The sequence below is a fragment of the Phalacrocorax carbo genome, chromosome 2 (assembly GCF_963921805.1).
Source record: "Phalacrocorax carbo chromosome 2, bPhaCar2.1, whole genome shotgun sequence".
In the NCBI taxonomy this organism is placed as follows: Eukaryota; Metazoa; Chordata; class Aves; order Suliformes; family Phalacrocoracidae; genus Phalacrocorax; species Phalacrocorax carbo.
In genome coordinates, this window is record NC_087514.1 from 163,925,700 (window position 1) to 163,941,124 (window position 15,425).

The 15,425-nt window shown below is 43.5% G+C and overlaps 1 protein-coding gene across 1 annotated transcript in view; it reads left to right on the forward strand.

Annotated features, from left to right (window-relative positions):
* Positions 1–7,040: 7,040 nt before the first annotated feature.
* ADCYAP1R1 (ADCYAP receptor type I) overlaps positions 7,041–15,425 on the forward strand; it is a 146,409-nt gene continuing 138,024 nt past the window's right edge. The window contains 1 exon segment of the mRNA XM_064445140.1: positions 7,041–7,723. The gene's annotated coding sequence lies outside the window, so the exon portion shown is untranslated.

Here is a 15,425-nt window from a genome sequence, read left to right on the forward strand (position 1 = left end):
TGGATATTGAACCTTAAGACCACATACAGGAATATGCAAATCAAGGAACTGAATTGTTGCAAAATTCAGCTAAAAGTCAAACCAAGTTTTCTTGAGAAAGTTTATGGACTAAACATAGACATCTGAGTACCTTTTGCTCACAGAATGCTTTAGAGATCATATTTAGAAAAATGGATAGAGTAATGGACTACATTCAAGGAAATTAAACACTTGACATACACGTATCTGTCTGAGAAGAGGATAGCTCATCTACCGGCAGCCCCACCAATAAAAACATTGCTTGCAAGTTACTTGCTCATAACAAGTGAGATCTTCTTATACCTGAAAGAACTACTTGGATTGTGTATGTGATAATTATATTGCACATTTGTCCCATATAAACCAAGTCACTTCAATGCCATTTAAGGTACAGACACTGTGAGCTCTCTCTGACAGTCAATGAGCAGACAGGGAAGTTTCGGAAGTAACCTGACAATCACAGGAGGGGGTCTGTCTCTAGAAAGAGAGACCATGGACCAAGGAAAGTCCTTAGAAAATTCATTTATCTAAGTGTCCAAAATGCTGGAGGATGGAACTTGGGCACATAGCAATAGAGAGGTTATAAGTAGAACTGCAAGAATGCTAAAGCTTTCAGTTCAGATTGGAATAGTAATTTATATATTAAATCCTATAACATGTATTTATAGATATACTTATTAAATAAATTTATATAATATATATTTATCATTTCATATGAGTCCAAAACATCTTTTTGCCCACACAGTCTGAAAAAAAGCACAACATTTTTTTCCAGATCCATTCAAGCATTTTAGTAAACATGTCAAAATGGAGACCAGACTGTCAAAACATTTCATTTAAAAACTACTGAAATGAAACCTCTCCATCCTTTTTTTTCCCCTTATCCATGAAGCACATCCTGATTACACAATAATTTAGCTCCTTAAAACTACATTTTTTTCTAAAATTATATTCTAAAAGAATATTTTTTAGTCCTAATTTGTCCCAATTTTTTGTTGCCCTGATTACAGAGCTTAGGGCTGAAAAGTTGAATGTTAAGGTACATTGAGGTGAGGATGTCATTACCATTATATATTTTTGAAAGATGTCAAATGAAATCTTTGCTTTACATATCTAAATCTCTAAACCAGAGATATCTAATCCCTAAATCACTGCTTGGTGGTGTCCAGCTGCTCATAGTCAGGAGTGGTAAGATGTCACTACCTTGTGAACCTGAACGTTCTGTTAGAAGTAACAGTTCTCCAAACATAGTTGGCAGGAACAAGTATGTCTCAGCTTCCCAGATGCCAGGGTAGCTGTGTGAGCTGTGTATACCCCATTGTAGTGACCAGACTAAAAAAATCAGCAATTTTAGCTGACGGATTGGGTGACAAGGTGTGATAATAGCAAATGTAAGAATGTCTGCAGAGTTAGACCAGAAATGAGCACATAGCCTTGCAAGTCCCTAGAAAGAATATAAGCAAAAGACAAGCAATAAGGTATAAGTGCCCTAAATTATCTCCTAACATCTATTGAAAAGTGTCTCAGAGACTTTCTGAGCCAGAAGTGGTCTTGTGGTATTGAATTGCCTTTATGGACTTTTCCTCCATGGACTTGCTTTGAACCCTTGGAAGCTTCTAGCATCTGCCAGGTCATATAACATTTTAGGTTAAGATTTTGTGTTGTTTTGAACCAGGCCTCCCTAATTTTTGTTTGGCATCTTTTCATTCTTGCATTAGGAGGAAGGGTGGAAATTTTTTCCTTATTCACCTTCTCAGTGCCATTTTTTATAAACCTCCACTATTTTCCCTCTCACTAGTCTCTACTGAAAGCTGAAGAATCCTGATCCAGCCAGTTCTTATAGGTAATTCATCCTATACATTTAATCCCCTTGCAGACCTCCTGCTGTATCTTGTTCATTACTACTTTGCCCATTTTCTTTCTATCAGAGAAGCTCACACACATTCCCTTCTGTTGACTGCCTTTAGTGGGAATGTAACTTTCACTGGAAGGATGATTCACACAATGTAATTTCTTTAAACAGCTGATCATGAATCACAAGAGTTTGTCAGAGGACATCGTTAGCTTATTTACCTGAGAAGCGGAAAGAACAAATTCTGCCCTCCTGCCAAGTGGGGCTGAGGTTCCGGAAAGAGGAGTGAGGTCAGATAGGGAAAATAACTCTGAGTTTATTGGTAACTGTACTCTTGACTTCAAGAAAGGTAGGCTATTGGAGCCTTGCATTGGTCACCCAAACTGTAAACTTAGTTTAGTGTTAGTAGACCATGTGTATCTAAAACATTCCCTTGGGACCAGCAGATACAGTACAGGAGCTGCAGGAGACCCATGGTCTCCTGAAGCAGCAACTGTTGAAAGGAAAGGTCCTCTAGGACATAGAATCATAGAATGGAATCTCAGAATCATTAAGGTTGGAAAAGACCTCCAGGATCATCAGGCCCAACCGTCAATCCAACACCACCATGTCTCCTAAACCATGCCCTGAAGTGCCACATCTGCATGTCTTTTAAATACCTCCTGGGATGGTGACTCTACCACCTCTAAAAGGCACTGGATATTTCTCTACCATCTCAAAAGGCACTGGATATTTCTCTCTAGGCAATTGAATGCAACCTAAATGTTGCCTAAGCTGTAGCTATTAAAAGAGCCAACAGAGTCCAGAGAGCTGTGCGGTTGGTCACATGCAGGTATCTATGTTAGAGTGAGCTCAGCATATCCTTAGTGTTCGCTGACTATAATTAGATCTCCATTGCCTATGGTGGGAGCATACCACCTAGCTCACGTGCAGATACCTACACTCACCTGTCAATCTGCAAACTGACTCCCTGGGATGATACACCTTGTTATGTCACAGTCTGTGCAGGCTGGTCAAGGCAAGGTATGGCTACCACCACTTGGATAAGTATGCCCTTCTTTAAAGCTGGCCTGCAAGCTGTCTAGCAGCGTATGCCCTCCTGTCATGCATGCCCAACTCCTGGTGGGTGATTTCTGCATTTGCAAAAGCCTGAGTCAGAAGCAGGTAAGCCTCACCTGCATGCACTGCGAACGAAGATTAATGTGTGTTCTCCTCATCTCATTTTTTCAAAGCAGTCACCTACAGCATCTTCTGCAGCAGTCCACGTGTGAGGGAAGAGAGGGGAGTTGATGAGGGAAGGTGCAGTTCTCCAATAAACCTCATTACAGTGCTGGGGGAGGCAAAGACAGGCTGGATACAGGAATCAAGGATTTTTATTCAGCCAGGTTCCCTTTGAGGATTGCCAGCTCCACAGCCTCCTGTCCAGTCCCTGGGAGGGAATCTACAGCAGCTGAGCTTCTCACTGACGGCTGCTATGCCACCTTGCAGCATCCTGAGGTACACATCTCTGTGGGCTAAGCTACCTTATATTTAGTAAAAGGTAAGAGTAGGTGCACAACAGGATACGTACAGCTCTTTCTCTACTCATAGTGGTGTAGACCTTTTCCTACATACCAAGTACGTCCCAGTTAATCATAACAGATGGGATATTTAGCATGCTGCATTCCCCCTGGCTGTGTACACAGTTCTACTAGTAGAAATATCTTAAAACGTTACAGCTCATTTACATAGCTTGAAACAGAACAAATGACTGTCATTGCCTGCATAAATAGCTGTTTTCTCCCACTCTCTACCTCCACCAGATCTTGTCCTCAGGAACCAGGAGATGTCTTTTTCTGACTGTTAGAAATCTACTGGTTGGTCAGAAGTGCCTGAGGAATATGCAGACCAGAGGGTCCCATCTGGCATGAGGCATTTCTCAATCTCACATCTTAGTGGCAACACACGAGAGCTTTCCTTTCCTCTGGGTCTCTTTTAGATCCCTGGCACAGCTGATCATCACATCAGAGGATCTGCAGGCCAATAGGGTCTGGCAGGTGGGATCTCAGCATGGGTGGGAGGCTGTGGCACTATCTAGGGGTAGTTCGTGTCCTGGCAGAGAAGAAAAAGCCAACTGGGTAAGTCTTAACATTTGAGGCTTTTTGAACCTGATAGTGAAAGAGGGTTTAATCTCATTAAACTTTAGAGGTCTACTCTGTGGGTGTTGATGAGCTGGGCTAGTGTTGCCAGTGTGTCTAATGTCAGTGGAGAGAAACAGGCACATTCAGGACACTGTTCCTCCAAGTCATTCTCAACTTCTCCTTAGACTGAGATGGAACATACCTTATCTTCCAGTGACTGCGCTGATAAGATCTGACCTTAGTATGAAGGTAGAGATGTTTGACCAGCTCGGACCTAGCTGTTTGGTCAACTAAATCACACCTGAGGGGTCAAAATAAAAGAAGAGGATAAGGACCTTCCAAAAAAATACCTTTAACCCAGTCTCAGCAAAGTGTCTTGCCCCTATGTAGGATGACAGATGGATGGCTGTCTAGGTCATTTAGCAGTAACTCGCACTTTTCTCTCAGGAAGCCTTCTCCTGCCCCTGCCAGTCTCTCATGCTGGCCAAGATAATGGCTATTATGCTTTAAACACACTTAAATAATGAAGACCTATTTAATAGACTGCTCCTGAGGATAACAATAAAGCATTGTTTGCCTGAAAATGGCTTGTTTTCTCCTAAAGAAAATTGTCTTCTTCGAAGAACGAAGTTCTTAGATAGGCTCTCCTGACTATTTCAGTAGGAAACCTGATACAAATATTAGCTGAGATCATCTAAGGCAGTCCAACTGTGGCTGGATATGGGCCACCAGATGATTCTCTTGGCCCATTGCCCTCTCCCAGGAAAGATAGGGAGCAGATGTTGGAGCAGCACATAATAATTGAACAGCTGGGAGCTTTCTTCCATGCTTAGCAACCCAAGAAAATATTTCAGAGTGGAGCTTCTGGTTTTTGAGGCAGGACTGCCATAAATTCTGGAAGTTTTGAGGGGACACAGCTGGGGTTTTGTTTGTTTTGTTGTGGGTTTTTTTTTGTTATTGTTGTTGTTGGGGGGGAGGGGAAGAGGTTCTTTAAGTCTGCAGAGAAAACATACATGCTTTTTCATGGGAAGAACAAACATTTTGTTGTGGAGGTTTCCTTGTCCTGCATCTTACCCTTTAGGATGCAGAAAAATAAGGCTTGCTGAGATACATCTGACTAACAAATAGGCATCTACACCTGATTTAGTTAGTCTTGGCTCCCTTTATACTTTATGAAAATCTAGTCAGATATTTTATACTATATTTATACTATGTTTTATACTATGTTTTATACTATGTATAAAGTATAATGTATAATGTATAAAGTAGGTGCAATGGATGACATCCTAACACTGCCTCTCTCCTCTTAATGTCTATATAGAGTGCACTGGCCGATTACCTCCATTGTACAATGTAAATATCTATATCTTTTGATTGTTTTCTTTTTTCCCCTTGTATTTAGTGAATTTACTGAAAGCTGTGAGATGTGGCTGGAGAAGATGGCATAACTGGAGGAAAACGTGCAAAGGAAAACTTGGAAAAGTCTAGTTGATTCTTTGGACTGCTCCATGGTGCTGGAATAAAACCAGCACTGAACGCATTCGCAATGTGTCTGCACATGCTTTGCTCAAGAGGCAGCATCTCTGCAGCCATGGGGCTGTTACTGTGCCAAGGCACTGGGAGCAGGACTGTCTGGTCGAGCGCTTCTGTTGTGGAGCTATGTCCCCTCAGCTCCTGCACCTGGACTGAGAGCCACAGGGACTATAACATACAAGTAATTGGGTCAGGCATTTTCACACTGGACAGGTAATGGGTTTAGTTGCTTTATGATCAAATTACCTTTTTTGCTCCTTTGTTTAATCTGGGAGCAGGGTAAAGGCAAAGAGGATTTGAAATGAATTTCACACGCCAAAGGAAATGGAAGATGGGAGGTGCAGAAAATGAAGGGGAATTGGTAAAACACAAGCAGAGGAAAGGATTTCCACAACATGAAGAGCAACAATATCAGTGTCCCAGGTGTTGTGAAATTTCAGGGTTATTAGGAGAACCTCATCAGCAGGCACCTGCTCTTACGGAACAGAAAATTTGGGTAAGGGCATAGGCATTCAGCATCTCAAGTTCTTGACATGGATCTGTGGGGCCTGAAAGCAATGTTGTACCAAGTGTCTCCATGGGATGCCCTGGCAGAGGGGTCCTCTAGGCCTGCTATCGGTGTTCAGATTCCTTTAGCACTCATTTTCCAGGTCTGGAGAGCCTTCCCTTGAGTGCTGCTCTCTGCAGAAGGGAGCAGTGACTGGATGCTTTTGTGCACTTCCCTTGCAGGGGACACTTGCTACCCTGCTCTTTTTGAGATACAAGTCAAAGGAACCAGCTGGACATCCCTTTCCTTCTCACCGAACACCTCAGCCCTCTCCACAGCTCCACTCCACTGCTTTTCCAGCAACAGGTACCCCTCCTGCACTGCTGTTGCAGGGATCCTGTTGCTCTGTAGCTCTGAGGCAATGCAGGACGGTGCAGATGCTGCGGTTCCTGTGCAGTCACTTCCCTTCCCGGGTGTCTGTGTCTGCTCTGAGAGGGGAGGAGATCCTTTCCACAAGCTCAGAGGGCTCGTCCTGGACACTGGCCACCTGCTCATCTGCAAATACCACCTGCAAAATGCTGCTTCTAGGTAAAATTCCTGCTCTGCTTCTCCTCAGTTCCCCTCCCTGCCAACTCCAGCTACTTTATCTCTTTTCTTCGCAATCAACTCTTCGGCATCTCGGGGAGAAATTGCCTCCCTTCGCCGTCCTTCCCCCCTCTTCCAGCAGCGATGCCATCCTCCCTCCCATTACCGCGTTTTGCTGACCCTGTCACACTAAAAAAAAAAAAAATCTCTGGGACAGCAGAAACGGTGCTTAGGTGACAGGGAGAAGGAGGATTTGGGGGAGGTAGGAGGATGAAAGAAAAAGGGGGGGGGGGGGGAAATAAAGTGTTTGATTTAAGAAATTTAATTTGAATAAACCCCTCCTCCAGCTCGTGTTCATTGGTTTCCTTCGCTTAATGAGCCCGGCCAAGGAAAAGCTATTGGTTCCGTATCCTTTTTCCTTTCCTCAGGCTCTTGGGGGAGGAGGTGTTTGCATTTCTCCGCAGGACCAGCTCGCTTTGCAGAGCATTGTCTGGGTATGAGAATCACACACAGAGAGAGAAATACAGGGGCGAGCACAACACAGCCTTGACTCGCAGGCAGAGCATCTGATCCAGCCTGAACACCCTTCTCCTCCCTCAGCCCACCCCCTACTGCCCGAGCACGAATAATTTCCCCTAAAAAAAAAAAAAACAACAAACAAAAACAGGGGGAAACAATAAAAAAAAAGGGAGCGAAAAAAGTTTGCAAATCTCCTGCCTCCCTTCTTGGTTTTGTTTTTTTTTTTTTTTTTTTCTGGGGTTGGGTTTGAGGTTTCTTTTCTTTTTATTTTATTTTTTTATTTAGCAATGGCAAATTCCTTCACGGCCAGGACCTGGCCCATCCCCTGAGCAAAGGCAGCCTGGACATGACCGGCAGGCGAGGGAGGAGGAATTTTGATTCCCTTCGGAGACGCCGACCCCTCCTCCGCCCGGTGCGAGCCAGGCGGGGGGAGCCCGGCTCCGGCCGCTCACTTCCACCGCGGGCAGCCGGGGCTGGACCGCTTCTGCCGGGGAACCGCTCGGTGTGTCCCCCCCGGCTGGCTCCGACCCCCCCCCCCCGGCACCCGCCCCGCCCCGCCCCGCCGGGGATGCAGCATCTCCAGCACCGGGACGGATCCCTGCTGCGATGGTAAGTCCGTTTCCTCCGGCCTCTTTCTCTGCCACCTCCCGCCCGGAGCGGCCCCGCTCCGGTCCCCCCCGCGCCCCGGCGGGCGGGCAGCGGCAGCCGGGCTCTGCCCGCTCGGCCCGGCCCCGGAGATGCCAAAGCGCCGCTATAGCAGCCGGCGAGGGAAAAAGAGCCGCCGGCTTGTCTTGGAGCGACGTTCATTTACCGGCTTTTCCCTCATCTTCCCCAGGTCCGGGGAATACTTCTTTTTTTGGGGGGGGAGGGGGTGGCGTGGGGGGAATTGCATGCGGGGTTTCTGCCTTCAGCCACCGCTGCAGGCTCTGAGGATGCGTCCCCGAGATAGATCTGATTCTTTTCGAACAAATAAATCTCCCCTTGCAAGTGGTGTCAGGTTAACGTGCTCGGTATGAGAATCACGTCTGTTTTTAACACAATATGGCTGGTAAATAAAACCTGATTGCTAACAGACCCGGTGCCGCTGTTGGCATTTTCGAGCTCAAGGCTCCCTTTGCAGTTCTGCATCTTCACCTGCCGCAGAAACTCTGATTCACCCTTCGAGCAGTGCACCAGGACTTCGCTATTTTTACTGCGGGGTAGTAGTAAAAATTGCCGTTAACGTGCCTTTGACCTCTGCTTGCATGCCTCTGTGCACTTCTCCTTATCAGTATTTGAACAGCTGGTTCTAATAATACCATCTTTATGCAAAGCACATCTGAAGTCCGAGGGGTAGCATACAGGACAGACTCTTTGCCGCTATGCTGTGAATTTAAGATGTGAACAGTTCAGGTATGTACTGGAATCCGGAGAGTTTACAGCTAGGGAAAGAAAGATAATGCCGCATGCTGTTCAGGACTGGAAAATGCACGAAAAAAAAGAGAGATAGGTTGGTTTGGTGACATACCGGTGTTTATGGCTAGATGATCATCCCGCTTGCATAGAAGCAGGTCTGGAAGAACTCCCTGGGAGTCAGTGGCTTTCCCCTGCATCTAATCTGCTGGTAAACAGAATCTGGCCTTTAGCTTGAAAAAGATATTGGAGTAGGACTGGAAGTCATTATAATAACAATAAGAAATATTAACCAAAGTGAATAAGGCAGGAAAGTGACCTGATTCTCTCCTAGGGTATTATGGATTAGCATCCGTCTTGAGTATGTTAATTACAGTGCACATGTTGGACTGATACAGCAATATGCAACGTAGCTTTTGGGTGGTTTTTTTGTGTTGTTTTTTTTTTTTTTTTTTTTTAATGTTTTGTAGTCAACAAACAGCAAATGGATTTTCATTTGATGTTGTTCGGGTACATAGCCACCTCACTTGTCTCTTCAGCCCATGCAACACTGCTCAGGTACAGGGGGGAAACGCTTCTGTGGTTAGCCCGTGCTAATCAAAGGGAACGTATAATTACTTAAGGTTACTGTTAAGGCAAACTCCTTAAACTGGTGTTGGTATAGCTACAGAGAAAGAACATGTTATACAAGCGTCTGTACTTGGCTAATGCAAAACGCACTGGAGCTGTCTTGAAAGAAGTTGTGCTATAGGATGGGTAAGGCAACACTGCTCCAATTTGACGAATAATTAAGGAACGCTATTCAGTGCAATAACAGGAGTTGGATTAAAGTCGATGTCTGCTGTGTCTCAGTTATAGTTCTGGGTTATGGTCTTCTACCTCTTTTTCCCATGCCTATATTCTGAGGGCAATGGTTGCTGCTTTGTTGTTTATTCAAGACAGCTACGATTGATCTGTTATTGTACCGGCAATCTATCTCGGACATCGTGGAGTGGAAGGTTTCTGTTGTTTGGTTTTGTCCGATTGAAGGCATGTGTGCAGTGACTGGAAGGATAACCATTGGCACTGAACAGACTCCAAGGTCATGGGGGGCTTTGTGTGTCATAAATACACATATGTATCTTTAATCAGGGAACTAGCTTAGTGGTCACTCCTTGGCTTTAGCTTTCCATCATTCGTTGGGGTCACTGGAAGAAAATAGGAGGGCTCCTTCCTCCCTGTAGGTTTAAGATGTCTGCTGTTTGTGTGGTGGTGCCACAGCCGCATGTAGGTCTCTAGATCTGCTGTTCTCGGTGTGTATGTGAAGCTCATAAACATGAAGGCAGAAGCTTTGTTGTGGGATGCTACCAGGGAGAGAAAAACAGATGTCTGAGATTGTGGGCTGTGCTGTTGATCACGTTCAGACCTTTGTTCATCACATCTCTCTTGGTTTGGCTGACTGAGCCACCATCCTGGAGATATTTTTTCTGGGGTTGAGTTCCATATGTGCCTACGCCTTTGATAAGTTGAGACCCATGTCCCCAGGCTGATTCATTTCGATGTAGCAGATTTTGTTTTCCTTTCCTTCCTTCTGAGCACACTTAGTACAAACAGTCTAATTCCTAAATTAGCTCAGATTATCTTTTGATGAAACTGCAGTATTTGAGTTAAGAAGCACCGAGAAAAAGTAAACTCAGGACAGGATCGTGCTGTAACTCAGATCTGGCAGAAAGACCTGCAGAAATATCATGTCTTACAGTTAGTCCTGATTTAACAGGGGACTTATTTATTTGCCACAGTTCTCAGGAGAGGTAAAATGATATCAGGATATAAAACTCAATGGAAATACTGAATTTTATTTTGCCCCACTTCTTGGCCCAGAGAGTGCAGTCTCAACCTTAAGTAAGCAAAGTGTATTTTTGTGTTGGCTCACGTTCCTTTGTTTCCATTCCCTGTTCTCCTTTCACATCCAGCTGTCCCATGTTACCTGTGAAGACAACAGGGGCAGGATCAGGTACACCCCACAGTCAACAGAATTTTGGAGTGAATTTTCCACACTAGTGCAGAAGTGGAACAACTCCACTCAAAGGGATGCAAACACACCAGTGAGGAACTCCCTCTTTTTTCCTATCCATGACTTTAAAGCTATCTTTGCTAATAATGTATCATCAAGGATAACTGTAACATCACTCTGTTTCAGAGTACTCCTGCTGCCTGATGCATGCAGCATCCCTTGATGAGATGCTTTTCCAGTTCCCTCAGTGCTGAACTTGTTCTGTTCTTAAGAAATGCTTTGTGTACAGAGAGGTATTTGGTAGTTTTCCACAATGCTAACAAGTACTAGAATTCATGTGTTTGTGGTGGCTGTTGAAATGCTGTTTGGATTGTAATGAGCACGCACAAATATATGGGAAGAAAGGCAGGCGTTTCTGGAGAGTGCTTCCCATCAGAATGTCCAGTCCTCACCCCATTGCTTTGCTTGTGTTTTATTCTCTGACCACTATTTGCTCTCTCGCTTTATTGATCCGTCTTCTTAGGCTTGAACTTTTAGCTTCACAAGACAAACTAAGGTCTTGTGTAAAACAAGCCAGATTGTTCACGTCTTGTTTATGTAATTCACCGCAGTTCATTGATTGTATTCCCATGCAAGGTGATGGGCCAATCTGTAGAGTAGAAGGATTAATAATTTCAGGGTAGAACTTCTTAGGAAGCTCTAAATCATTCAATTTCCTGAAGAAAAGATAGAATCATCATCACACGGAACCTTTCAAGCTAACGTGGCTGTTGTGCTGAGGAATATTCTCTTGGAAAGGTTCCTGCAGAAATACACAGAGGCAGTTGCAGGGAGTCTGCTGCTCTGATTCTATGCTACTGTTGAATCCAAATTCTTCCGAGATAATCATCCCATGAACTGAACTGAACTGATTTGCATTTGACATTAGAGTTTATCTGCCCCGGAGACATCGCGACGGTCTCATTCCTGCTCATTTCCGTTGTCACATTTTACTCTTGGATGGCGTAAGGTAGGACTATGTTCTGAAACTGCTCTGATCTGCTTGTTTGACAGACGCTTTTAAACACGAAGTTTTAAAAGATGTAAAAATGTCTGCTTAATACCACTGTTTATAAACAAAACAAAACTAACAAACCCCAAACCCCAAATAACTACCTCAATATTTCTAGCTTTTGTTATCATAACTCATAATTCACTCTAACGCTGACAGAAAAGGGGATAAATATTTATATGGTCTAATTATTCTTCTTAATAATAATGATGGCAATAGCAATAATAATAATTTCTTTTATAACTTGTTGGAAATACTGATGTCTAAGAGCTCCCTACTGATCATGCAACATCAAATTTCTGCCACATGTTTGCAGGTTTGTTCATGCGATGTTGAGGCATTTCATGAAAAACCTCAATCACAGTGGGTTTTGCACTCCATTAGAGATGATTGGGTCACAATTGCTCAGGAGCTGCAAATGGAAGGATAATTATAGTTCGTTATCTATGATTTGTTGGGCCTGCTAAATGGAGCTGAGGGTTAGGGCAGGAAAAGCCCTTTTAACTGCATGGTGGCTTAATAGCCTAGATTTTTTATTTTTATTCTTCAGTTCCTCAGCATCAGGCAAGATTTGCAACTTTCTTTTCTGGCAAGGGATAATATATTGTCCTATCTGATTGGGTGGGGATTCTTAAGGAAAAATGCCTTACTGAAGGGAAATGTGACAGAATCACATTGTTCTTTTGCAGGGAGTAGATGTATTATTAGGTCCATCTCTGAGGAGCAGAAGAGGTATAAATGGCCTCATTCTCAAGGTGAAAACTTGACCCCAAAGGATCCCCTGGCAAAACTATCTTTCACTTCATGTCGAGGAAGGCTTTCTCACTCAGGGGAAGTGTTTGGCAGCCTGGGTGACGTTCATCTGCTCTCACTTAAGCATCTGAAAACTAGATGGTCACATCCAAGATAATCACCCCAATTCACTACCTTATAAGTGGGGAGAGGTGGTTCATCTCATCCTGAAGTGGGTCAGATGAATTGCACTATTGAGGTTCCTGCAGCAGCTGGCTCAGAGAAACACATCCAAAATCACTGAGATGAATCCTTCCATGGTATCTCAGAGATATCCCGTGAAGCATAATTCCTCTCCTGCTCCCATCTTTGCTTGGGTGGGAAGGCTGCTAATTTTTTGCTAGCTCATAGCAATAGCAAATTGTGATGGGCATTAAGTTTTCTGAAAAGCCCAAGCCTGCTCTGGTGACGCCCACATCTTCCTCACCCACATCTTCCCTTTATGGAACCAACAGCAGACTCAGCCTGTCCCCTGCAGGGAGAATTCATGCCACGCGTCCCAGGCAACATCTTATCCATTTGCCTTTTTTGTTTTGTTTTAATTATTCATTGATTATTTTAAATCTCAGAGGCTTCCTCAGTGTATCGACACTTTCTGTCTTCAGAGCATGTCCAGTTACTAAGAGGGATTTGCCAGCTGAAGCTCGTATGCCATTTTGTGAACAGGTGGGGATACATCAACACAGGGATGCATCTAGGATGGCTACATGATTTTCTGCAGGCAGATGAAAGCTTGCTCTGCCTGTTCTCTGAGACAGCCAGAAGCTGTGCAATGTTCCATGCCTCATCTAATATACCCTGCTTGTGAATAGCTACACTGTAAGTTGCAAGAAGGTGGAGATGAATGCTGACCAGATGTCAATAGCTTAGGGTTGGCACCTTGTGCAATACCTTTTTGACCATCTTGGAGAACATTACATGGTTAGAATTAGGTGATCTAAAGGACAACTTTTTTTTTCCATTAATAAATAGCTCAATGCTTTCTTATTATAACACATCCACCCTCTGTCCTAAACTAACAGAATTGCCCAGCTGGTTGATAAATGGATTTAACTCACACCTTCCTCCTTACTTAAGTCCTTTAAAAATATCTACTGAAATCCAAATAATTGATAAAATTATATACATGAACCTCTCAGAACACATTGATATGTAGACTGGAATTAAATTTGTTGTAGTAAGAGATACACTCCTCCACAATGGAAAGAAATTATATTTATTTGGAAAGGGAGTTTAAACTAGCTAATGGTTAAGGAACTCTTGTTTCTTTTTCCTGGAATAGTAAGACTTTATTGTGTCATAACAACTCTGTCTCTGCTCTTAATGTCACATTTTTGAAGCAGGTTTATAGAAGGATTTTTGTTTCTATCAGAAAGACAAAATGGCACATTCATGGTCACCAGTAAAAAACATTTCCTTTAAAAAGCAATTTTTGTAATAATGACCTTAGTATATGTATCTAAATCCTTAAATTGGTGTAACTAGTACCAAAAGCCAAATATGAGTTTGGGCTTAGTACATATCTAAGATGTTGGACACACAACAGAACTTTCTTAGAGTTGGCCTAGAAAAAAATTATAAAAGAAGCCAGCACGAGTACATTATATAAAGGCCCAAGTTAAAGTTAGTAAAGTTACTCATTTCCTGTGTTTTAGAGAGCTGGATCTTTGGACTCTTTCCAGGAGTTTTGTGCTCTAACTTAAGATGCAGAGGAGATGAGAGCATCAGAAATACCGCAGATGCTTAAGCTCTTCATGACTAAGGCTGTGAATGTGTCACAGCTGTCAGTGGAGCCTTGGATTCCACAATCCACGCTCATTCATTCGAGTTGCATGAAGTTTGACAGCTTGGATGGTGTTTTTGTGCCAGTGAATGGGCTAGTTAGCCGAGATGATTACGTACAGTGGGCGAACAGCTGGAACAAACTTCATTAGAGAACAGTACTTGGTGACTGCAGAGGAGAGAGCAGCATGAAAAGCCGTTGTTAGCCATGTTGAAGTTGCTTCTCTGCAGCATTCAGGTCTCTGGACACTGCACTGTGTTCTCTAGCTTTTTGTTCTCTGGCTTGCTCTTTGTACCACAGCTGGATGTAGTAATGATGGTCATGGAAAAGAGCCTTCAGAGACTACTAAAGTCTGAATGTTATTCAGAAAAGTAGAAGAAATGAATGTCACAGGCTCTTTGGTTCCCTCAGCAAGTATACCCCTGGCAGATTTTCACCTCTGGTATTCAACTTGTTCCCTTTCCTCTCTATGGAAGAGTTGCAGGTCTCTTTTGCTAAGATATTTTCTATCATGCTGACCAGAAATGGTGTTCAGCTCTGAGATGAAGACATCTAAAGATAGGTGTGTATTTTGAAGTGTCTACCTGTATTTAAGTACATAAGCCCCTGTTATAGTCAAAGGAGATTGAGGACACAGTTTAGTCACCTAAACATAGGTGTTAAGTGCCATCTGAGATCCGCTGCGGTATCTAAGATCCACTAGGGATGTGTAGGTATGATGCTTATGTACACCACATCTTTTACCCTCTGTATGAGGGCAGGTAAGATACCCTGGCATACTGGTGACACCAAACACCAGGGTTTAGGCTACTGTTTCTGGCCCCAGGCCAGCGCCCAGTGAATGTAGATAAATATAGGTATCTACTATAAAGTGAGCTCTGTAACTCTTTAGCCTGCAAAGTCTTCAATAAATGGCACTGAGATGGTTTAATCCGCAGTCTGAGTCCTGTCCTGGGTTTGTGATCCCTCCTGATGGTTTAGAATGAGATTGATCAAATCTTGGCCTACTGAGGCTCTTACCACACACATACAGGGTTCAGTTGGTTTTCATATTCTTCTTTCACGCAGGGCTTGGAAATACCCTTTGGTGTGGCTGTCTTGGGATATCACAGTTAAGATTCTGGACCACAAAAGGATTACTACCTTGCAGGTGTATCTACTTAGCTCCAAATCATTCCTGGAATTATTTTCCCTGGGATGATCTTGAGGCTGTATTTGCTTTTCTCCAGATTCAACTACCACAGGCAGCTCCTGGTCATCCTGTGATTGAATAATCTAGGTGTTTTTCTCCCTATATAAT